Source organism: Mus caroli, unplaced genomic scaffold (genome assembly GCF_978045245.1).
Source record: "Mus caroli unplaced genomic scaffold, Mus_caroli_1 scaffold_2, whole genome shotgun sequence".
Taxonomy (NCBI): Eukaryota; Metazoa; Chordata; class Mammalia; order Rodentia; family Muridae; genus Mus; species Mus caroli.
The window spans coordinates 43,659,139-43,685,477 of record NW_028227257.1 but is presented as its reverse complement, the minus strand read 5'-3'; the positions used below and the strand labels follow the sequence as shown (position 1 = coordinate 43,685,477).

Below are 26,339 nucleotides of genomic sequence, written 5' to 3'. Positions count from 1 at the left end.
TTAAATCTTTGCCATCTATATGCTACAAAACAGAACATATATTATGCTTACTAATTACACAAACTTTACTCATCATTTCTATGGAACATACACCCCTAAAGAATTAGTATATTTTCCCCATGATTTGGTATGAGGACTTGTTTCCAGCAACAATGAGTGTGGTCTTGTACCTTCTCATTTTCACATTTTCACTGGTAACCATGAATAATTTTGAAATGGTATACAGCATTTTTAAAGTAATTTAAATCCCAAGTAGAAAAATACCCAGAGATTGTTTAGAACAATCTACTTGACCAGGTGAATACTACTTAATTGGTGTGAAAGAACATAATTGTATGAACACTTTCTGTGTAGATGCAAATGTAACCAAAGTTGGTGTTTCTTGCAGTTTGGAATGTTTATCATTATGTGGCTGTTCCCAATGGGAAACATACCGCCAGTCTTGATCTTCTCTGCATAAAGACTGATTTCTTTTGCATGACCTACTAATGGATTCATGTTAGATTATGAATTCTCAGGGGAGATTGTGTGGCTTAAGATATGTAGCATATGTCTGGGGATATCTATGAAAGCCCAATATTCTATACAGAAATGCCAAGTCCTCTGGGGGAAGAGCAGAATTCTAACCAGTGTGTGTTGGGTATGGGTTTGAGTGTTTTGGGATGGGACTGGTTGTGGGCATAATGTTTTGTACACAGTATAAAGTTTACCCTTGGGTTATTCAAATGCTGATTTCTCTGCCCTCATATCTTGTTTCAATCCAGACATGACCTTGCAGTGCTTATACCAAGAATCACCTGTCTCAAGTTTGTGTAAATAGTTCTTACCATTTATTCTCTGTTTTGTCAAAAACTGTTGTTCACCCAATGGCTGTGCAGAATAGAGAATAGAGTGGGATGTCTGCTACCAAGAAGAAGGAGAGAAGGAAGGCAGATCCATGAAGAAGAAAAAGGAATTGGAGTAATGAACAAGAGGTCCAATGAGCCAAATTCACGATAATGTGCAAGTAACATGGGATGGAGCTGGGAAGTAGCCAGATTATCAAAGAAATTTAAGACACATCATTTAACTGCTCAGCTACTGAGGTGCAATCTTAAATAAACCTTGTTTTATTCATAAAGTTATTGTGGATGTGCATAAGTTAAATACAGCAGTAGGATTAATTCACCGTTTATATTTATGTTAAGAATAATTAATTTCCATCTGGGTCTCAAGAGATAAATATTTGCAATAGGGAAAGGAATGACAGGAAGGCAAAGGCTATCCAAGTATCTCTTCCAGTGAAGTCATGGAACCATATGTAGAGACTCTTGCTTCAAAGAGAGATGAAATGCAAACTTTCGCTTCCTATAGATCTCTTTATGTCCATCTTTCCAAGACAGAGAAACATGATGTGCTTATGTGTCCTTCTCCATTCTTAGTTCTCTGGTGCTCTCATTTGAGGTACTAGACTTTATGCTCTCATGGTCTCATGCTGGATTCTCTTGTGACCCTAGATACCTCCACATTCACCATGGCCTCAGTCTCTTTTCTATAGCGAGCGTCATCTATGTTACCTGCCTGTTAGCCATCTGCCAGAAGCTCAGTTGAGTTACATTGAGTCATATGCTGTCGGGTTCCTAGAAGGATTTCAGTTGCCAACTCCAGCTTGATCTGAGGTTAATTATATCTCCTGTAATCTCTGAGTTTCTCACATGGTTTTGCTGTCTGCTGCCAGGGATCACTACTGTAACATGCACTAAATAGAAATGAAGTGCCAGTCATCTCTCATATGCTAATTTATTCTGCAGCTTTCTAGTCTAATATTTGTCTTTGAGTTTATTTCCTTGAGGTCTGTTATTATTAAGTGGTCTCAAAAGAATTGCTTTCATTTAAATCGAAGATGTGTTCAAAGATGTGTCTGCTAGAAGTTACTGCTGCACGTAAAAGATTCATGGAAATTCTTGGTTAAATTCTTATGTAAAAGTCAGACCTTACATTACTCACAGCTGGAAAATAGTAGTTTCTACAGACATGCTCATGAAAAAATCTCCCGAGCTTTAGCGCTATTATAGAGCTCTGACTTCTAGAAATGAAGTATGAGTTCAGTCCAGGCTACAGTTCCAAGGCTTCTGTTCACACTGATTATCAAGTTTCTTCCCAATACCCACGAATCCTAACACCCTGCTTCTTTGTTTCCCTTACTGAAAGACCTATAATTGGGACAGAGTCTTTTTTTTAATTAGATATTTTCTTTATTTACATTTCAAATGTTATTCCCTTTCCAGGTTTCCCCTCTGAAAACCCCCTATTCCATGCCCCCTGCTTCTGCTCACCAACCCACCCACTCATGCTTCCCTGTCCTGGCATTCCCCTACACTGGGGCAGTGAGCCTTCTCAGAACCCCATTTCAAATGTTATCCCCTTGCCCTGTTCCTCCCCCTAAAAACCCTCTATCCCATTCGCCCTCTCTCAGCTTCTATGTGGGGTTCCCCCACCCACCCACCCACATACTCCTACCTCCCTACCTTTGAATTACCCTACACTGAGGCATTGTGCCTTCACAGGACCAAGGGCCTCTTCTCCCATTGATGTCAGATATGGCCATCCTCTGGTACATATGCTGCTGGAGCCATGGGTCCCTCCATGTGTACCTTTGGTTGGTGGTTTAGTCCCTGAGAGCTCTTGGGGTTCTGGTTGGTTGATATTGTTGTCCTTCCTATGGGGTTGCAAACCCCTTCATGTCCTTCAGTCCTTTCCCTAACTCCTCCTTTCGGGTCCCCATGCTCAGTCCAATGGTTGACTGTGAGCATCTGCCTCTGTATTTGTCAGGCTCTGTCAGAGTCTCTCAAGAGACAGCTATATCAGGCTCCTGTTGGCATGTACTTCTTGGCATTCACAGTAGTGTCTGCATTTGGTGACTATATATGGGATGGATCCCCAGGTGTGGTAGTCTCTGTATGGTCCTTCCTTCAGTCTCTGCTCCACACTTGTTCTCTGTATTTGCGCCTGTGAGTATTTTGTTTTCCTTTCTAAGAAGGACCAAATCACCTAGGCTTTGGTTTTCTTTATTCTTGAGCTTCATGTGGTATGGGTATTGTATTTTGCATATTGTGAATTTTTGGTCTAATACCTACTTATCAGTGAGTGCATACCATGTGTGTTCTTTTGTGATCAGGTTACCCCAGTTAGGATGTTATTTTCTAGTTTGATCCATTGGCCTAAGAATTTCAAGAATTCATTATTTTAAATAGCTGAATAGTACTCCATTGTGTAAATGTACCACATTTTCAGTATTCATTTCTCTGTTGAAGGACATCTGGGTTCTTTCCAGTTTCTGGCTATTATAAATAAGGCTGCTATGAACATTGTGGAGCATGTGTCATTGTTATATGCTGGAGCATCTTTTGAGTCTATGCTAGGAGTGGTATAGCTGGGTTCTCAGGTAATAGTATGTCCAGTTTTCTGAGGAACTGCCAGACTGATTTCCAGAGTGATTGTACCAGCTTGAAATTCCACCAACAATGGAGGAATGAGTTGTAACCTATAGTTTTAAGTCAAGAACTATAGCTATAATAAGGACCCTATCCACTCCCATTTCTCTCTGTCTCTCTGTCTCTCTCTCTGTCTCTCTCTCTGTCTCTCCCTCCCTCTCTCTCTCTCTCTGTCTCTCTCTCTGTCTCTGTCTCTCTCTCTGTCTCTCTCCCCCTCTCTCTCTCTGTGATTTTTGGAAGTTTCATAAATATTTGATTTTGTATTTCTCTTATGTTTATTAATCATTTTATTGAGGATATATAGAGACTATATATGTAGAATGTATATAAATATATATTCCATATATATTGAATAAAATACAAAATTAGTTATCACAAAGGGAACCTATTCCTGAAATCTCATTGTAGGTTGTAGAAAAAGGAAAAGGTGTTAAAAGCTTCCTTCACACTGTACCCAAGACACCATCATCCCAAATTTCCCATCAGAGACTGGTCTGATTGACTTTTTACATGATATCAATTGAGCTTATGGACTCTTTTAGGTCAGATATCTTTGATCTGACATTCTATGTCTGTGAGATTTATCCCCATTCTATACCATATTCTCTTATGTTGCTTCAGCTTGACCGACCCACTGACTCTTGGTTCATACTTCTGTTGACGAACCTTAAAATTGTTTTAGCATACACAGCTTTTGATGAAACATGTTTGTTTTTTTGTTTGTTTTAGAATACCCAGTAGGTGAATCAAGCCCAAGGGTATGCTTATATTTGGCTTTTCTGGAGATTTTAATCAACTTCCAAAGTGCTGTTACAATCTATACTCCTAGCACTTTATTTACTCCTCCACACTGCCACCTCCATCAGCTATTGTCAATATTTATTATAGATGTTTTACTGTGAGTATCCTGACATATCATTGTGGCTTTAGTTTACATGTCCCAAATTACTGAGCCCAAACATTTTTCACACATGGTGCTGCTTGAATGTCTTCTCCTATGGGGTACCTGTTTAACCCACTTACCCATGTTCCTTTTACATTCTTTCCCTATATCTTATCCATTCACTATTGATTGTTAATACAAGTCTTTTATTAGGTATGTACTTGTAAACATTTCTATTTACTGTTTTCTTTTTCACTTTCAGAGATGTTTAGTCATGTTTCTTAGTCCAATGTCGATATCTTTCTCCACTGTGTTTATTTCTGTACCATTATTTAAAAGACTTAGCACCTGTCACATTAGCACATATATCCTGCTTGGTTTAGATTTCCAACCCATCTGTAATTGACTTATATGTATTACAACCAGAGTTCAAATGAGGAATATTCAGTGGCCTCTAATAGTATTTGTCTTCGACAGAGAATAGTTTTTAGTAATTCAGAGGACTAATGATCAGAAGAAATTAATTTTACAGCCAAAGCATCCACTGCACAAATTGTTTAATGAATATTCTCTCATTAACTGACATTCAAAACAAACCAAATAAAAGGATACTCTTGAAAAGTACATCAGTTATTTATAAAGGAAGTATAACTTCTTAAATTAAGGGGAAAAAGTCCCTCTAAACTTTAGGAGTGGCAAGATGGCTCACTCAGTGGGTGAAGGCTCCTATCACCTTTATCACATGAAGTCCAGTCACAGGAACTGCAGAGCAGCAGGAGAGAATTGACTCCCTCAGATTGTTCTCTGACCTCTGCATTCACAAACAGTTGAAAAAGTTCCATTAACCATGTTGTTCAAGAGACATTTACAAATAAGATCTATATGCTGATTTCCTATTTTTCTACTTGTCATATTATATATTATAAAGTGTGTGCATGTGTGTGTGTGTGTGTGTGTGTGTGTGTGTGGCCTTTAGTGTGCACGAAGAGGCAAGAAATAAAGACTTTTAAAAATCATCACTTTCTATCTTATTGTCTTGAAACAGGCTCTCTCACAGAACTGGAAGCTCACAGGCTCAGTTAGGTTTGTTGGTCTAAAATTTTCATCAAAACTACATCTGTATGCTTATAGACTGACAGTGACTTTCAGTGTTTAACCAACAGTCGGCAAAGGTGTTATCTGGGATGCTTGTTGTACCCATTCTTTCAGAAGAATCTACAGGGATGGGTCTAGCAATCTTTCCTTTTGAGAAGCCTACAAACATGCACCCATACTTCTGTTTGATACAGTAGCATTAACTCAGCATCAATGGTGATTTTGCAAACAGAAGCAAGGCAGTGGGTGAGTAAACTCATAGGTGATCATGGCTTATAATCCAAATGGGCCCTCTCATGGCATGACAAATTGTCTCTCATTCTCTGAAACAGATGTGTAGGGAAAAGTTTCTGTTTCCTAATGATTCCCAATTACTACAGGCATCTATTAAATTTGCAGAGGCAAGGATCTGGACCCACACAGTCATATTCAGAGCAAGAAAACTGTATTACAGAGAAAAGCAAATAGCTATTTCCCTTTTATTAGCTTTGCATGCATAAAGTGAATATGTAAAGCAGCACAGAAAGACATTTATTATTTTTAATATAATTTTTCTGTCTTGGAGTACATGATTAATATTGAGATGCCCAGTATTACTAGATTAATGTCTTTTCAGAGTCAGAAAATCTGTCTCCTGTTTCTCATTATATCATTCCTGGATCACAGAGCAGTGCCACATACTGGATTGGTTCTCAGTAAATGTTTGAGAATGAATGAATGAATGAATGAATGAATGAATGCTGGGTGAACCTCTCTCTGCTTCATATTCTGGCTCCAGATGATTAGTTATTGCAGAAATTTATTCTTCTAATTCTGCATCATCTGTTTTCTGCATCCAAGGAGCATTTCTTGCTATGACTGCTCTCTGTCTAAAAGTTCTTTGGGAGAAGTTTTAAATGTTTAGGCTATTCCCTCTTATCAAACTTGAAGCCTGAATGAGTAAAGGTACTATATGAATCACTTCTTTATCCCTGCCTTATAGAACATTACCTATAGATCAGATAGATGATCAATAAATGTCTATGGAAAAAATAAGTTTTACCCCCCAAAGTATTCAACATACTTAGACATCAGGTAAATGCAAATTAAAACACTTTGTGCCAGTGAGAATGATTGTCATCATGAAAACAAATGATAGCAAGTGCTAGTGAGAATGTGGGATTAGAGCAGATCCTGTATAGAGATGCAAAGTTGTGCAGTCACCAAGAAAATTAGCATTGAAGAGCTTCAAAACTCTGAAAATAGGATTATCATAGGACCCCAGCTATACCACTTGGGGTTATACCTGAAGGACTCAAAGGTAGTTTACTACAGAGATGCCTGCACACTCATATTTATAGCTGCACCACTCACAATGCTTAGAAAATAAAACTGTCATTGGTGGGTATCAAGAGATGAATGGATAAAGAGTAGTAATATGCATAATGGGATTTTGTGTAGCCATCAAGAAAAACAAAGTCATGACATTCTAAGGAAATGGAAATTATAATCTTTGTTTGTTTGTTTTGGTTTTTCGAGACAGGGTTTCTCTGTGTAGCCCTGGCTGTCCTGGCACTCACTTTGTAGACCAGGCTGGCCTCGAACTCAGAAATCCGCCTGCCTCTGCCTCCCGAGTGCTGGGATTAAAGGTGTGCGCCACCACGCCTGGCTTGGAAATTATAATCTTAAGCAAATGAGCCAGAATCAAACTAATAAACACTATATAGTTTTCTCATTTGTGGAACTTGAAATTATATATGTGTATAAGTGGATGTCATGACTAGTAAGGGGATCATGAGAAAAGAGGCAGTGGATTTAAGGGAAGTAGGGAACAGGGGAAGTAATAAAATAAGTGAAAAAGAGCAGAAATGAGGATTAAATGTATAAAGAGCAAGAAAGGTAAAGGGTGGGGAGGATGGGGAGGGAGTTGAACAACTGAAAGGAAAATAAGATGACACATAAGTGTATATGTGTGTGTATGTATTATATACACACACACATATGTATATATGTATATGTACATATATGTGTATATATATATATATATATATATATATATATATATATAAATTTTACTCCTCTAAAATGTTCAACATCTTTAGACATCAGGAAATGTAAATTAAAATTGCTTTGTGCCAGTAAGAATGACTGTCATTAAGAAAGTGTGTATGCATATATATACATACATACATACCATACCCAGGCAGTACCAGCTGGGAGCCATGTGCTCACATATGAGCCTATGGGGGACATTTCTTATCCAAAACACCATACTGGCAAGGATTTATTTCTAATTTTATATCCTGCTTCTTCATGAAATTCTTGGTGTCTTTGCTGTAGAGAAGTTTTAGTTTTCATAAGGTCATGTTTGTCAATTGTTAGTCTTACTGCTTGCACTAGTCTTAATGTTTTCCTGTGCCTATAAGATAAAATATAGTATTCACTTTCTCTCCTCTAATAGATTCAGGGTATTAAGCCTTATACTAAAGTCACTCATCTATTTGGAATATATATATATATATATATATATATATATATATATATATATATATATGTGTGTGTGTGTGTGTGTGTGTGTGTGTGTGTGTACAAGAAGTTAATGTTGTCTGACACCACAGGCTTATCAAATAAGATGCTCAGTGATAGGAATGGGTTGCTTCCTTTGAAGTTGATGGGCAGTGGGAGTGGGGTTCCACAGACCCCCCTTTCAACATTACTGAATGTTAATTCCCATTACCATCTACAATGTTCTGTTAAGACCATCTGTAGACAACACATATTTGAGTCGTGCAATGTGGAGAGATAAAGCTGGTACTCCTGTAAGACTCGTGCCTACTGGCTAACTTTCATAATGATGGAACTTCATATGCATACTACTGTGGGAGAAAATTAACAATTAGCCTTACTCTACCACGATCCTTGTAAGTCTCAATAAAGACTTGCCTGCCAAGGTATGTCCACTGGTTCAATAGTGACATAAATATCATGGAGGTAATCAATTTACTTTCTTACTAGATTTAAATCCTGTACCACACAATGGAACTCAGGCCTGGTGCAGTTAACCACCCCCACGAAATTATTGACACCACAGATTAGTGTATCTATAATAAGAGAAGCTTTTTTTTTTTTTGTAGTAGATTTCAATTACTATAGAGACCCAGACTGGAGAACATGCAGAGGATAACTCTAAACGGGTCAGTTCGAAATGGAACATTTTTTTTTATCATATTCTTCTCTCTAAGGAACAGGGACCATGATGGGAGAGGGGATAAAAATTATAAGAACCAGAGGAAGTGGATATTCCCAGAAAAACAGTATTTTCTAGCCAGGACAGGGGACTTGTGCACATGAACTCAGTAGCATCTGTAATTGCCTCTGTAAGACCTGCACCAGATCAAGGAAGCCAAAATTCTGTATGGATGGTGGAAGGCCTTGTGAAGTCACAAACCTAGCTAGGATCTATTGACATATGGAGAAGGAAGAAAACTTTCTATTTGTTTAGAAAGTTTGGTCCCCTGAGATACTGGCCATGCACCAGTAGATGTTCTATGCTGACATATAGGTAGCAGGAAGTGAATTCACTTGGCTTAAAAAAAAAACAAAAAACAGCACATGAAGCTCTAAGGGGGAAATGAGAGGAAAGAAGAGGCATGAATTGGAAGAGAAGGAAGATTTGATTTAAAACATTATATGGATGTATATAGGTTAAAATTAATTAAAATTGTCTCTTGCCATAAATGTATTACGTGTGCTTTCATAGAATGACTGTATGTGTTGAATGTTCATCTTACATGGTTAAGAAGGACTGTCAGGTGAGTCCCTTCAGACATGATGGCTTCCCTCAGGATGTGTGCCCACAGGCTGAGGCTTCTGATAACCACCTGCTAATCCTGAGAGCACGATATTTGACATGGGATGAGAAATATCACACTCTATAATACACTCAACTAGACACTTCTTTGACTAAATTCACTTCCATTATGATTCATGCACTAGGCACCTGTCAATTGCTTTTCATTATTTTTGTAGTGACAAAGACACAAGGAACCAAGTCATTTCATTTTTGCTCATTTGCTGCCTTGCTAATCTAGACAATCATGGTATAAATCAAATAGTTCCTGGATACATTTTTAAATTGTGATGAATTTTGCCAGGCTCACTACTTAATAAGCTGACAGTAGAACTCCTCTCCACTATCCACAAAAGTAAGTGCCAGTGAAATAAAAACAAGAACTTACACAGAGACTAGCCAAATGAGAATGCCAACACTGCACAGAGGGAACATAACAGTGGCAATTCTACCAAAGTGTTAGGCCCTATGCAAGAGCAAGGAAAGACTGGGTAGATAAGCCTGACATAGAATCTAGAATTAGGTCCTAGAAGAGGGATTGTATCTTTTATGACTTCCATGGGAATCAAAGAAACATTCTCTGTGTGAAAATATTCCTATTGTGGTTCTTGAAATTTGTCCCAAATTAACCTCTGTTAATATCAACTGTTACTTTTAACATAAGGAGAAATGCCTCCCAAAAGATTTAGTCAACAACAATATCAACCACAAAACCAACTGATTTCCTGAGTTCTTTCTACCTCATGTATTAGAACTAACATACAAATGCAAAATAAACATGTTTAAATGGAAATATAATTACAACAAACACGGACACAAGCCATCACATAATAGAGTCCTTAGCAATTTATGAGCTAGGTTAAATGGAGATACATTGAAAAGTATACATGAAAGTATAAGGCTTCTACTAATTATCAAAATTATGTAACATCTCAACCAGCTATTTAAATATCTGGTTACAAAGACTTCCAGGTCCTCTTTGTGATTTCAGATTACTCACTCTTGCTTAAGGTATCATGACTAGTGATTTGATCTTGCTGCCAATTACAGTGTAAGTTATTGCGATGAATAGTTTTATGTCAACTTGACACAAGCTAAAATCATATGAGAGAATGGAGGCTCAATTATGAAAATGCCTTCATAAAGATCAGGTTGTAGGCAAGCCTGTGGGGGTATTTTCTTAGCTAGTGATTGATGGGGGAGGGCCTAGCCCATTATGGGTAGTACCATCCCTGGGCAGGTGGTTCTGGGCTGTGTAACAAAGCAGGCTGAACAAACCATGAGGAGCAAGCCAGTATGATACACCTCTCCATGGCCTTTGCATCAAGTTTTGCCTTCATGCTCCTGTCCTGTTTGAGTTCCTGTCCTGACTTCTTTTAAAGATGGGCTAAGATGGAAAGTGTAAGCCAAATAAACCCTTTCCTACAAAAGTTGCTTGGGTCAGGCTGTTTCATCAAAAAATAATAACTATAACTAAGACAAATTCTATTATGCCTCTAGCAGTAAAGTTACTATTTGCCTTCTGTTCTTTATTCTACGAGCATACTATTATTGGGCAACTCAACTCCCTCACAGCTTCTCTAAATATCACCTGCAGCTTGTAACATTCTCAAAGGCTGATAACTGCACTCACTTGCTTAAAGGAGTATCCTTTGGGGACGGTGAATTAAGAAAATGGTGAAGTGAATGGCTTTCATATTGTATTCAATGCCATTATTACATTCCTCTTCATGACACACCCAAATATTAATAATGTCAAAGAAGCCTTCTGGGTAAGATGGGTGCTTAGCAATCACCTGAGAGCACGTTAAGGACATAAAGGGAAGAGTATCCTTAACTGTTAATTTTATCACTTCACCCCATGCTTCTCCCAACCTCATGATCCCTTTACACATTGCCCGAATAAAATTCTCCCATCAGACTATCAGACTCATAGCCATAGCAAGTAACACTACTTTCATCATGGTTACCGGTAGACCAGCCTTAAAAACCACTTCAGGCTTTCTGGAACTCCCTATCCTGAAAGATGAGACTCTTCCACATTACCTGCTTCTTTACCCTTCTCCTTTCATATCACCTTTATTCTAACTTCCTTTCATATCACCTTTATTCAAACTCCAGACTTCTCCACCATTTTCCAAAAAGAATATCATTTTACTTTTAATGTATATTTACCTTTTTCTACCTTTTCTACTGTCTATCTAGCAACTGAATAGGAACAACTAGGTACACTGCATTCGTACACACACACACACACACACACACACACACACACACTCACACTCACACACACACTCACACATATCCCACAATTATTGGTATCCTTTTACTTCCTTATAAAAACACTTGGTACTTAAAGAACAAACATTTTGTAGCCAAGTGATACTCTTTTTTGATAGTGGAATTACTTTTGAATGGTGGTGACTGCTATTGCAGACAGTACTCAATTCTTTTTTGTTGTTTGTTTTGTTTATTAGCTTTTTACTGATTCTTTGTGAGTTTCACATCATGCATCCAAATCCCACTCATCTTTTTCTCCCTTCATATCTACCCTCCATCTTTGCAATTGCCCCTTGAAAGAAAATAAAGAAACCAAAATATAAACATATGTATATATGTATACGTGTGTATGTGTATATGTATATTTATGTATACACACACACACACATATATATATATATATATCATATGAAAGTTGTAGTGTGTCACAGTGTGTGACACAGTATTCCTTTTTGCCTACACATCTTATCTTGCAAACGTTCACTGCAATGAGTCATTGGTCTTGTCATTGGGTCAAGGCTTCTAGCTTCTGCTACATTATCAGTACTGGATTCTCACTGGGACTCCTCTCAGATATCCTGTTGTTGCCCTGTTTCATGGAGATCCTGCAGATTTGGCTCTGTAGAACCAGCCCTTTCACATGTCCCAGCAGTTCATGTAGATGTTGGAATTAGCCAACTAAAGACCCTGGACTGAGCCTGGGTAGTAGCTGAGCTGGTCATCCTGCCAGCTCTCCTATACCCACACCATAATGGTGAGTTCTCCAGCACTACCCTGGCTAGCTCATCCAATGCAAAAGCCAACAAGGGTCAGGGCCAGCTCTCCCATTCTCATACTTTCAGGGCTGGCCCTCCTGTACCTTTGTCTTAGGGCCAGTTCTACTGTGCTGCCCAGATGAGGTGCAGGGCCCACCCTCTTGAGTGCTGAATCCAGTGAGGGGCAGGGGTAACTCTTCAGTTCTCATGACCCTGGGGCTAGCTCTCCTCCCTGCTGTAGTCTCAAGAAGAGAGTGAGGCAGGGAAAGGATGTCTCTCCTGTATCCACACCATCTCACAGCAGGCAAGGGGTGGGTCCAACTCTCCTGCTCCCCTGACATCAGGGACAGATCTACTGTGCTGGTCAAGCGTAATGCAAGGTTCACTCTCCCAAGTGCTACCACCGGTAAGAGAATACTCAACTCTTATGAGAAGAGTAGAGATGGGGCCTGGATGACACAGACATCAATTTAACAAAGGGAAATATTATCTCAACTCTATTACAATCCAGTATTCCATGAACACTGCATATAGCTTTGATGATAGAAGAAAAGACACTTTAATAACAGTAACAGAAAGAATAATACCAACACACAGACACAGACTAAGCAACAAGCTAGCCTCAGATAACTATTCCTCAATGCAAAATAAAATAAAATAAAATAAAATAAAATAAAATAAAAAAAAAAAAGCAACATAAGAAAGCAGGAGACTATGGACTTCTCAAATTTACACATCCTATAGTAATTCCCAGTAGCATAGATTTACATAAAATTATAGACAAAGTATATAAAAATAAGATTACAAGTATATTTAAAGAAGACATCTACTTGATCATGGAAGCTTTACCAGAAGCCATATTATTGGTAATTATACCTCCCCAGGATGGGGTGGGGCTTGCATTTTATCTATGTCAGCTGCTTAGATTTGATTAGGCTTGATTTCACGAGGGCTGTATATAGATAGCATCTTGTGGATGCTGTGAAATGATGGCCCGAACAGTCATGATATGTCAAGAAGACAGCATTTCATAGCATTAAAGTGGCCCTTCCACATCTCTCACTCTCATATTTCTTCCCATCTCCTCTTCTATGTTCCCAGAACATTGGTGTTATGGAAGTTAATATAGATGTCCCATAGCACTAAGTCTCTTAATTATCAGCACTTTGATTAGTCATGCCTCTTTCTATTGACTGTTGTCTTCTATAAAGGAAGCTCTGTCCAAAGTTGTGAGAAGCCCATGTCTACGTATACAAATATAAATAGATAGACGACAATTTGACAGCATGTCCATTTAGCAAATTAACAATAGTAGATTCCAACCTAAGGCCCATGATCTCCACAGCCATAAGCTAAACCCACCCATTCATGATAAAAGCATGCTAGAGAAATGTATGACTGTCAAAGAAGACTGGAAGGAATAATTTGGAATGAGGGGAAAGATAAACATATCAAAGAGGCTATGCAACGCACACACACACACACACACACATACACGCACGCACAAACACACACAAACACCACAGGAACTAAATGATGTAATGATAGTTCTTAAGCATAGGAAGACTAACAAAACACAAATATTATGAAATCAGAAAAAGTGAAAGGAATAAATAAAATAATAACTCCCAGTTTACTGTTTTCAGTTTAAAAGACAAACGAGTATATGATAGCAAAGAATATGAACTATCATTTTCAAAGATAGAAAGTGAGGAAGAAAATTTGGAAAAGGATATTCCAGGTAAATGAAACCAGGAAATAAGCAACTATCAATATTCTAATAACTGGTAGTTTAAACCAAATCTAATAATAAGAAATAAAGAACATGGGGACTGGTGAGATGGCTCAGTGGGTAAGAGCAGCCGACTGCTCTTCCGAAGGTCCAGAGTTCAAATCCCAGCAACCACATGGTGGCACACAACCATCCGCAACGAGATCTGGCGCCCTCTTCTGGAGTGTCTGAAGACAGCTACAGTGTACTTGCATATAATAAATAAATAAATCTTAAAAAAAAAAAAAGAAATAAAGAACATTACTTCACACTCATTAAGGACACAATACACTAGAAGGACATGCCAATTCTAACATACATGAACTAAACACAGATGCACCAGGTTTTTTTTTTTAAAGCTTAGATATAATGTCACAGATTAAACTCTATACAGCAATACTCCATTTCCCACCATTACAGAGATGATCTGAACAGAAAATAAACAGAAACTTCAGAATGAATGACACCATATTTTAATGTGCTTATCAGAAATTTAAACATTCTACTCAAACACCATAGAATATACATTCTTCTAAGTAAGCCACAAAACTTTTTCTAAAAACATGTCTCTGTCTCTATCTATCTATCGATCTATCTATCAAGAAAGCAAACCATAATAAATTAAAAAAAAAAAAACAAACTGAAAGCATGTTATATTCTATCTGACCATGATGGAATGAAGCTAGAAATCAGTAACAAAAGATCCTACGGAAAATATTCAAACAGGAAAATTAGATAACATACCTTGGAATTATTAATTGCTTATTACAGAATTCAAGAAGGAGGTTTTAAAAATCCAGAGCTGAATGAAAAATAAAACCCAGACACACAAGAATCTAATGAATAAAGTCTCTGTTAGAGGTTTTAGTTATAAGTTCCTACATTAAAAAAATCAGAGAGATAATAAATACATTAATTAATGAGACAACATAGAAAACTGGAAAAATAAGAACAATCCAACCCCCAAACAAGAAGAAAAGATGAGGACGTAAATTATTGAAGTTGAAATGAAAAAAATTAGAAAGAATCAATGAATCAGAAAGTTCTTCAAAGTTTTTTGAAAAGGTAGACAAGATTGACAAACCCTTAACCAAATTAAGCAAAAAAAGAAAGGAGACCAAAGATAATAAGTTAATGAAAAGTTCATCATGGATACTAATGAAGTTCAAAGTCATTAGGACTTATCTTTAAAATTTAATTTTTTTCAATAAATTAGAAAATCTAAAAGAAATGAATGAATTTCTAGAGACATGTAACCTATGGATATGAAAAGATAAGGTAAATGATTCAAACAAATCTAAAACAATGAAATTGACAGTGATAAAACTTCTCCCAATGAGAAAAAGTTCAGGTTAGCTGGGCGAGGTAGTCCACACAGTTAGTCCCAGTACTCTGGAGGCAGATGCAGGCAGATATCTGTGAATTCAAGGCTACCCCGAAATAAGAAGTTTTGAGTTACATGGCAGCCAGAGCTATGAAGAGAGATCCTATATTGGGTATTTGAATTCAACATATAGTTTTACTAGACTTTCAAAATTCTATAAGAATAACACTATTTCCTCTCAAATAGCCTGTAAAATATAGGATAAATGAATTCTTTCATGCTTTTCTTATGAAGCCAGTACCAAATCATTTAAAACATAACAAAAAAGAAAAGCATACATTAATCTACTTGATGAACATAGACACAAAATATTTTGGGTAAAATATTTGAAATTCAGGTTTAATAATCTGTCAAAAAAGATCATTCACCATGATCAAGTTGACTTCATTCTAAAGATGCAGAAAAAGCTCACTAGAAAAAAAACTTAATAGATGCAATTCATCACATGAATTACAGGGAGAGAGATTACGTCATCATTTTGGTAGATGCAGAAAGGCTATTGAAAGAATCCAAAATTCTTTCATATTAAAACTCCTATAGAAACTAGGCACTGATGAAAATAGCTCAATGAAATAAAGACTATATACAACAAATGTATTGTGAGCATAAAACTTGAAGCAGTTTTACTAAGATCAGGCACAAGACAAATGTACCCCTCTCTGAACTCCTATCAATATAGTACTTTAAATCTGAGCTACAGGAATAAGACAAGAGAAGAAAACAAGAATACAAACTGGAAAGGGAAAGTTCCTAGATGACATGATTTATATCTAGAAAACTCTAAAGACTCTACTACAGAACCCCTAGAGTTGATAAACACATTTTAGCAAAGTGGAAGCATGTGAAATTACACAGAAAAAAAAAGAGAGAACACTGAGAAATAATACAGGTAAACACTTTCATTCATATAAAACACTCAAATCTATGTAATATATATTTATATATAGTACATATATGCTTATATATATGAATATATATGTGCATATAACAACATTTTTTTTATAAAAGTAAGTTATTTGAAAGACAAGAAGGATTTAGAGAGAGGGAATGAAAGGAAGAAATGGTGTATTTACATTGTAATCTTAAAAATAAAGCAAAATAATGAAAAAAAACACAGCTGGAATAAACCTAACTAAGGAAGTGAAAGACATCTATGATAAAAAGGAACACTGGAAAGAAAATACTAGTAGATAAGTAGAATTCTCATGGTCATTTATTGGCTGGATAAATATCATGAAAATGGTCATCCTACCAAAGGCAATCTATAGATTTAATTTAATCCCAATAAAAATTCTAGTGTCATTTTTCAGAGAAAAAAATCTTAACATATTTATGGAAGCATAAACGATCCTGATAGCCAAGGTAGCCTTGAACAAAAATGAACAAACTAACAAATAAAGCAGACTGTGGCATGTGTCATCACATTTGATTTTAAGTTGTAATATAAAGCCATAGTAATAAAGACAGAATGGCATTGGCACAATAAGAGACACATGGATCAGTGGAATACCGAGATGACCCAGATACAAAAATGTACAACTAGAGCCACTTGATTTTTGTCAAAGAGGCCAAAAATACACACTGGAGAAAAGACAGCATCTTTGAAACTGATGTCGATGTGTAGGAGGATGAAACTATCCTCGTCTCTCATCCTGCACAAAAATCAACTGCAAATGGAGCAAAGACTTCATCAAAAGACACAAAATTCAGAAGCTGCCAGGGGAAAACTAAGGAGTACAATTCAGTGTGGGGCAATGGGTTATGCACAGACAGGCTGGTTGAGATCTGAACCCTGGTAGAACCTGATGGGTGGTAATTCCCACCTACATGGGATGGAAGGCGTTCCCTCATGTCTCCTGGGCCCCTGACTCCTGTGGAACTTACTGCCACCACAGACCCCACAGTAGAGGCTCATGGCTGACAGTCATGTACACAGTGTCCCAAGCTTCTGACCTTCAGGCTAGACTCTTCCCAGTTACCTAGCAACAGCAAGATAACAATCCCACTATAAGAGGGGCTGTTTGGCCCCTCCTCACTCTCTTACTCTCCCTCTTACTCTGTAAGCTTTTACCTCTCTCTCTTTATCCTTTCTTATTCTCAAGCCTTTCTTTTCTCTCTCTTTTTCCCCCTTCTCTCCTCTTGGCCAGACCGGTCTCTCTCTCTTTCTACCTTTTCTCTTTCCTCCTGCCTTTCTACAATAAAGCTCTAAAACCATAAATTGTCTCTGTTCTTCAAGGACTCCCCTGTGGGAGAGTGTTGCTCCAGGGCCCCTATTCTGTTCTCAGCTCTTCTGCCATATCCAGGGGATGTCGGAGACTGAGAACCTGGTACAGGGGCTGCTCTTTGTCCACTCCCTGCCATGTGGGGTCAGTGACTTCACACAGCCAGATGCCCATCCAGAGCTGCGTGGAAAGCATCTGGCAGTCCTCCCACATCCACCTGCCCAGAGCACAGGAACTCTGACCAGACATGGACATTCTCTCCCTACCCCCTCTTCCCCCACACCCTACAGCCCCACACTTCAGGATTATTATATTTTAGAAACACATATTCCTAGATAAGGAGTTTCTGAGGGGGATTCTGGTAACTCAAGAAGTAATAAGCCAACAGTTGACAAGCAAGACCTCATGATATATATAGGTATAACATATGTATTGAAAATGAAGCTACTAATTTAGGTAATAAACTGTCTATAAAATGAGATGAAACCTTTCAGAGAAGTAATATCTAGTTTATACAAAGAAAAAAATTTAAAATCACAATATTGAGAAAACAGACAATCCAAACAAAAATGGACTTTGCCACTAAGCAGAGTTCTCAAACAAAGAAATGTATGAGCTAATAAATATTTTATTAAGCTGGGCATGGTGGTGCACACCTTTACAGAGAAAACCAAAGTATGTTAAGATTCTATTTTATTGTGCCCAATTGACAACAAGTGCAGCTAAGGTTGTGGGGAAAGCAGAACCTTTTTTTTTTTAATTCCCTGTTGGTAAGAGTGTGAACTCTTACAACCGCTAGGAAATTCAGTGGATGTTACTTTAAAAAAAATCCAAAAGGGCACGTCTATTAAGACTCACGTTTACAATTGCTGGGCATGTACTCTTAAGTAGTCTATATCCTCCATTAAAGATACCTGCACATGTGGGCTTATTACTGCTCAATTTACATAGCCAGGGAATAAAACCAGCCTAGGTGTCTATCAACAGATGAATGGGTATTAAACGTGCAATGCATATACATGTCAAACATAATTCAGATGCAAAGAAAAATTGCTGGGGTCTAGAATGGATTGGAGAAGGCATGGAGGCACTGATGATGGGATGTGGGCATTTTGCCTCTTAGCTAGGGTCAGGTCAGGAAAGGGCAGTTAAAGATTGGTGTGAGAGCCTTGCAAAGATGTAGTCTGAGAACTGACACTTGACATTTCCCCCATATATATGAGGTCAGATGATACAGACACTGAGATGTGAAATACTTTGCCATCTGAGAATGTACCTTACTCAAGGAGAACTTGAGATATTTTAAGCTCCCTGTAATTCTGCTCTCTGATACTCTTTACTGACTTATTTTCTGGTTTCCCATTTGAAGGGTATAAAAAAGCCATGCTGCTAATAAGCTTTCTGGCTTGGCTCATCAGCCCTTGGAATCCTCCTGACCTCAGCTTTTGACGCTTCCTCTTTGTTACCGTTTTCTTTCTTTCTTTCTTTCTTTCTTTCTTTCTTTCTTTCTTTCTTTCTTTCTTTCTTTCTTTCTTTCTTTCTTTCTTTCTTTCTTTCTTTTTTGTCTTCTGTACTCCACCTTGGGACTGAATCTAGAACCCAGATTCATACAGGTTAGGTCAAAAAGTACAGTTATGAAATTTGTATGAAAATGGCTGGAATGGGAAAGTATACTGAGATAATCAGTTCTCAGAAAGACAAATATTGCATATTTCCTCTTATTTGTGGACTTCTGTCATAAGAGAGCAGGGATCATATGACATTTGTGATATGAATGTAGAGATGGGTGTAGTAAAGAGGATGGGGTGGTATTAGGAGCGAAGAGGGGACACAGGGAAGGTTTTGTACAGAAAAGCCACTTAGATAACTATCTTTTGCAAGCTCATCATAAAAAGAGTTTGAATGGTAGTGTTTTAGGTAAGTACATAATGCCAATCCCAGAAGCCAGAGTTTGTTTAATAAGAACTAATGACAGTGTGGCCTATTGCCTTATGAATTGTTGGCAAGGGAGGCTGCAGAGGCCCCTAAGACAATATATGATACTGTCATTACTTCTGGTCATGCACCAGAACTATATGATAAGACAACATTGCTGAAGAGATCACATGCTTTGCTTATAGTGCATAGGGATAGCAAACTTCCTTCTTTGTGGCTGCTTCATGGTCACAGAAAGTACTATGCAGGCTTCTGGGAAAGAAAAGTTATCAATAGTCTTAACTAGCTCCTGGACTCCATGACTTATGGTAATTATCTTTAAGACAAGATGAATCTATGGTTATAAAATTTGCACAACTATCATGGGGTGACCAACTGCTTTCTGATTGAATTTCATACCTGTTTCACAAGAAGGTACTTAGGTCTGATACAGAAAATCTGCTCAAGTGCCTAGGGTGTTGGAGTTTATAGGTTCTAGATGAGAACCTAGTACTCCATTATGCAAAATATACATTTTTCAATTTTAAACAACTTTGTAAATACTTAGAGATCAAAAAAGCTTCTTTTGGCAATGTATGGCAGTTAATGCAGAGTCATAACTGGTCAAAGTGCTGAGAAAAGTATCAGTGACGGTTAACTGCTTGGTCCTCTATATTATCCTGTTCAAAGTCCAGAGAACACAAAAGACAAAAGCACAGCTAGAACAAAAGAGATGGAGGATGTGATGGCAAGATGCAAAATTATGTCCTTTAATCATGATATAGGTATTGAATTTATTAACTAACTGTCTCTATGGTTGTCTAAAAGAATACCCGCATATGATTGGGCCTGTAAATATTTCACTATGGAAATAGATTAGCTCATGAGGTCCTTCCTTTCTTGAGGGGCTACTGGTAGCTAATGGATGCTAGTAGAGGGTGTCATTTTTTTCAGTGGTGTGGCTACTGACAAGTTATCCATGCTCTAATTAATAACCCACTGCCCAAGCTCACTAAAGTAGCCCCAATTAAATATATATGGTCCAAACCAAAAACCTTAAAGATAAAAGGGAAATTTTTGGGTAAGAAAGATTTCAGTGGGAAGGAGAAGGGAAGGGCATAAAGTAATGGGTGAAGAAAATGTCCAAATTTATTATATACATATATGAAATTGTCAAAAAATAGAGCAATGAGAGAAAAAAGAATGTCAAGAAAGTGAGCCTTTTTAAAAATTATTTGATGTAGGATATTGTCTTAGTTACTTTTCTGTTGCTATAATGAGACACCTTGACCAAGGCAACTTGCCATCATGGCGGTGAACTTAGCAGCCAGCAGGCAGGAATTGCATTGGAGCACTAGCTAAGGGCTCACATCTTGAAAACACATCATCAGGCAAAGAGGGGGCTAAATGGGAATGGGATGTAACCTCCACAACTCCTCCTAGTGTTACACTTTCTCTAAGAGGGCTATACCAAATAGTTTCATCAAACTATTCAAACAAATATGGGATGACTGCAGAGATTAGAATGCAATGAACTTGCTGTATATGCTCTTTGGTTTTCAGAACATACCTTACATTGGCAATTAACCCAAGAGTGTCACATTTTTTTTCATATGGGTCAAAGGCAGAACTCCTACTTGACAAGGTACTTAATAATCACCATTTCAATGTTCACTGTGTATGTAACTTCTAGAAATCCCAACCCCTGACCTGTTCCTAAGCTGTAACACAGTTTGCTACTTGTGAAAGCTTAAGTAACTTTAAAGAAACTCTGCTATGGCTACATTCCGGGATTTATTTTCATCAAAATTTACCACTAAGAAATGTTATTCCTGCTACTTTCTGACAGGTTAGTAATCCAGTTCCAATCTTATCCACAGGACACCTCTGCTATAACTGTCTGTATTAGTGCATTTTCCCAAGGAAATGCTAAGACAAACAGTTGTCCTAACACTTGAATTGGAATATATAATCCTAAAATAGGTGAGACAAGAAGAAGGTAAAGAATCAGGACACTACAGGAGGCTAAATTCATATGTTACTGTTCTGGTCATTACATGTCTGTGAGCTATGCAGCCAGTGGACAGCAATGCCTCTGCTAGGTTTCATACAACTAATTCTGAATATGTACAGACAAATAGGTTTTGAAAGAGCTTATCAAAGAAAAATAGCGAGGGAATTTATTCCATGTTCATTCTTCCCACTGATAGGAGTTGGTATGATTAGTTTTTCTCAAACAGAACCATTTAACTAGAGATATCTTTATATCTAGGATAATTTTTTTGTTCTGAGTTTTGGGATGCTATTGCAGATAGTAGGTAAGGACCTAGGGGACTGCTAACCATGATGCTATCTCACAAGAACTGTTCAATCTAAAATGCACCACTGCTAATGGTATAGAATGCAAATGATGGTAAAAGCAAGAGAGAGAGAGAGAGAGAGAGAGAGAGAGAGAGAGAGAGAGAGAGAGAGAGAGAGAGAGAGACAGGATGCATGAGATGAATCCAATAACAATTCCACAGAAGGGAGAGGGAAGATGGGAATAAGGAAGGCACTTCACAGAACAGCAAACACGAATGGTGAACAATACACGAAACGTTGCCAAACCTCATTAGTAACCAGGGAAATCAAATTGCAGCAAGCTTCCATTTCACACTCAGCTGATTGGCAAAAGTTAAGATATGGAGAACAGCAAGCATGAAAAAGAAATCGTTCCTGAATGGAAGCCCTCACAGACTGCTTGTTTGGAAGTAGAAATTGCTAGCGCCTCTGAGGGAAAGAGCTTAGATCATGTGCAAAGCCGGCGTGCATACAATTAATATGACCAGGTATACCATTTTGCCTGAGCAAATAAATTTAGTAATAAACTGCTTGCATCCTGGGAATCCCTTAGTTCCAGGAAACTGATGTTTGTCACCTTTACCTCCTATTCTACTATATAATCCACTCTTGGATTTCTCTGAAAAACTCTTGAATGAGAAGAAAAGAATGTGTATAAAGTTACCATCAGAGCACATGACAGAAGAAACATAAATGTCAACACATTCCGATATTTATATTTCACACTACATTTATTCTGTAGGTGAATAGATACACATTTAAGACAGACCTACTTCTAGAGAGAAACTTGAAAGACACAATGGCGATGCTCTGCTTATCAAAGAAAAATTTAAATTAAATTAGTTAATGCACTATAAATTAGAGTACTCATTAAACTTCATATGGTTGTTTTTCTTATGGTATCGATTTCCCTCTAATTGTGATTTTATGCTTATTTGCTTCTTTTTCTAAAATTTCATTTCACCTTTTAGAAATAGGGATCAAAGAATTATCAAAATGTTTGGGGATGAAGAGTGAAGGCCAATGTTTCTGCATCAGCAGGAATGAGGACGTTGGCTCAGGTTTTAAATTCAGTCTTTTCCAGTATTTCTTTCCATAATCAAGTTTCCATTCTGTGTCTTTAAGGCTTGAAATGCTAATGTTAGCTTGCTAAGCCGCACACTAAAGCTGGCCACACCTGCTGACTGGGAGCATACCAGCCTTAACACAGACCCTGGAGAGTGATGGAAGCAGTTCAGAAGGGGATGCTCTTAATTTCCACTGTTTAATTTCCAAATAAAAAGTCTGAGTTGTAAATTCGATTCCATCCCCTCCCAGTGGAGAGAGCTCATTACAATCACACTTCTAATGTCAACGCACCTGTCAGAGGAGATATGGACTTATGGCCATCTGTTGCCTTGGTATAGAGTGAGTACCCAACAAGTAAAAGAAATAAATGGTAAAGGATAAATGAAGGGTTTAGTATAGTATCTGGCTCATGGCATCACTACCTTTGTTGGCCTGGCAGAACCAGACTGTTCTATCCACAGACCTCAGACATTCAAGTTGACTGTGTGCTGATCTAATGATGGATACTGATGCCAGATATATGGATTGTGCCCAAGCACTTCCTTTGGCTGTTCTTATGGTTTAGTTCCTACACTTGGTATGCTATAAATGCCAGAGAATCCATATTTCCCCATTTTTCCTTGGACAGTAGTCCACATTAAGCCAAGACAACTGTGAGAAGTTGGCTAAATACCCCAATCCTTTTCCATAGTGGGATAAATGGGAAAGATCTTCAGGACTGTATACTGGAAGTATCTAAGGGGCTGCATCTTTCATGTTCACAATAATTAGACAGCACCTCTATTTTATCTTTCTTTTCCCTGCCTCATACCTTCACTCCCTTAAAGTTGTACTAACATCATCTCCCTAAAATTATCAATACCCAAAGTTTGGAGTAAACAAAGTAAGACAGCATTACTTTTTTTTTTTTTTTTTTTTTTTTTTTGGCTTATACTATTCTTATTGCTTCAGAATCCAACCACTTCTAGAACTGTTAGCTCCCTTTAAATAATTCTAGTTAATTACAGTTGTATGTTGGCCAGTGGCTGAAAAGACAGATTATAGAACACATGAGATTGCTTTAGGTTTTCTCTGACATTCTTTTCAGATTCACTTCTCTGAGTTGTGAAGGTAATGTTAACTTGCAGTTTATTATAGGTAGCTCTGTTTTTAGTTTGCTGATACCTAGAACCATGGTATTAAGTTCAGGCCCAGTCACATGTGGCATGTACTAATCAGTCACTTATTATGTGTTGCTAAAATGCTCCTCTCAGAACTTCAAAACTTGGGTCGTGAGACATCTCAGTAAGGTGCTTGATTTGTGAGCAGAAGGAGCTGAGTTTAATCCCCAGAATTCATGTAAAAAAAGCTGGGGTGGGTTGCACACACTTGTAATCTAAGTACTGGGGAGGCATAGAAATTTGAATTTCTGGGGATTACTGGCCAGACAGTTTAACCTACTTGGTGATCTCTAGGGTCATGAGAGACCTTGTTTCAAAAGTCAGGTAGATAGCACCTGAGGAATGACACCCAATATGGACCTTCACACATGCACACATGAAATATACATGTACACTCACATAGACATATGTGCCTGCATCCTCTGGGATGTAGAAAGGATGCTGGATGCCTTGCCTGAAGTCTCAGACTTCTCTGGCGTTTTGCTGTGCTTTCTTTGTTCTGTCATATGTATCATTCACTTTTACTCCTGCTTAACATGTGTATACTTTGTAAAATTTCCCAAGTCTTCAATGATCTGACCCTATATAACTGCTACTCTAAGCCTACTTTATCACCAAAGGCTTTTGAAATGAATCTGGTGTAGAGGAAGGAAAGTGTCCATGACATTTGAGTTCAAAGTCACCTAAGAATCATGAGGTTCATAAAACTGCATTCTGTACTTTGTTAAGACTTTCAAATATTATTAAGCTGTGTTATTATGAGTTAGTGCCCTAAACACGAAATTTGAGGAGGTCTATGCTCCATTGATGAATTTCCTTACATTTCATATCTAAGAAAAAACCCAATATGAAAGGGTGTTTTTAAGAAATTCTTTCTTTTCACTGAAAATTGATTTTTCACACAATATATTCTGATTATAGTTGTCCCTCCCCAACTCCTTACAGATCCCCTTCACTCCTCTTCTTAACTGACATAAGCTACCAGTCCTTAAGATTTTCTATACTTCTTATACACAGGCTACCTCTACAAAGCAGTTTTTCAATAACACTATTTCCGGTAGTCAGGAGCCATACAGGAACCCCATCCATCATTTGCCTTATTAAATTGTATACCATGGTCATAAATACCATCAGTGGCAACTAGTTTCCTTCCCACTCATTTGCATACTTAACCACTGTCATTTATTCCAAGGCCACATCGTTGATGCTTTAATTTATTATTGTCTTCCTAGAACCCGGAACAGATTGCAAGCATGCAGAAGTAAACTATTACATGTTGTTGAAATAACTGCACTTTTCTGTTCCATTAAGTATTGTAGAAAATGAAGTCAAATCTAAAAGTGCAAAATTACATTTTCTTACTTTTTGTTTTACGAAGGCTGGGGACGAATTAAAGATTCCAGAAGAGTTTGGCTACTTCTGCTGTGCAAACTTTTTGTTGGAGTTCTTCAGTTTTCTTCATTTTTCTTCAGTGTTCATTTTGGCAACAGACAGAAGCATTTCACCACAGTGTATTTCTGTAACAACATGGGACCAACATGACTCATAACCAAAATTATGCTTTTTTATAAAGAAGTGTAAATACATTCATTACTTTACATTCTCCAGCATCATTTTTTTTTTCGCAATCTCTCTCACATTCTTAAGCAACACATCTGTATGGTGTTATTTGGATTATCCTCTCCATGGTGTTTATCTCCCCTTAGTAGGTGATCTGCACCTGTAGTGTACCACATCGTTGATGCTTTAATTTATTATTGTCTTCCTAGAACCCAGAACAGATTGCAAGCATGCAGAAGTAAACTATTACGTGTTGTTGAAATAACTGCACTTTTCTGTTTCATTAAGTATTGTAGAAAATGAAGTCAAATCTAAAAGCACAAAATTACATTTTCTTCGTAAAACACCTGTAGTATACATTTTTTCTACTTTATATAATTATTGCACTGTGAATCCACAATATATAGTAGACCACATCGGGGTAGAGAATGTGACCTTTTTCCTGAATCTCTGGAGTCTACCAGAGTAACTGGACTGTCTGAATATCTATGTGCATATGTGTGTGTGTATATATATATATATATATATATATATACACACACACATGTAAACACACATTACACAAGACCACTAGGTCATACAATGATATCTTTGATATCTTTCAC

At 37.5% G+C, this 26,339-nt stretch overlaps 1 protein-coding gene across 7 annotated transcripts in view; it reads right to left on the bottom strand.

Moving 5' to 3' along the window:
* The window catches only part of Pak5 (p21 (RAC1) activated kinase 5), a 312,415-nt gene that overhangs the window by 151,271 nt on the left and 134,805 nt on the right, over window positions 1-26,339 (bottom strand). For all 7 annotated transcript variants that reach the window (XM_085833823.1, XM_085833816.1, XM_085833825.1 and 4 more), the window contains one exon: window positions 25,537-25,691. The gene's annotated coding sequence lies outside the window, so the exon portion shown is untranslated. The remainder of the gene's footprint in view (window positions 1-25,536; window positions 25,692-26,339) is intronic.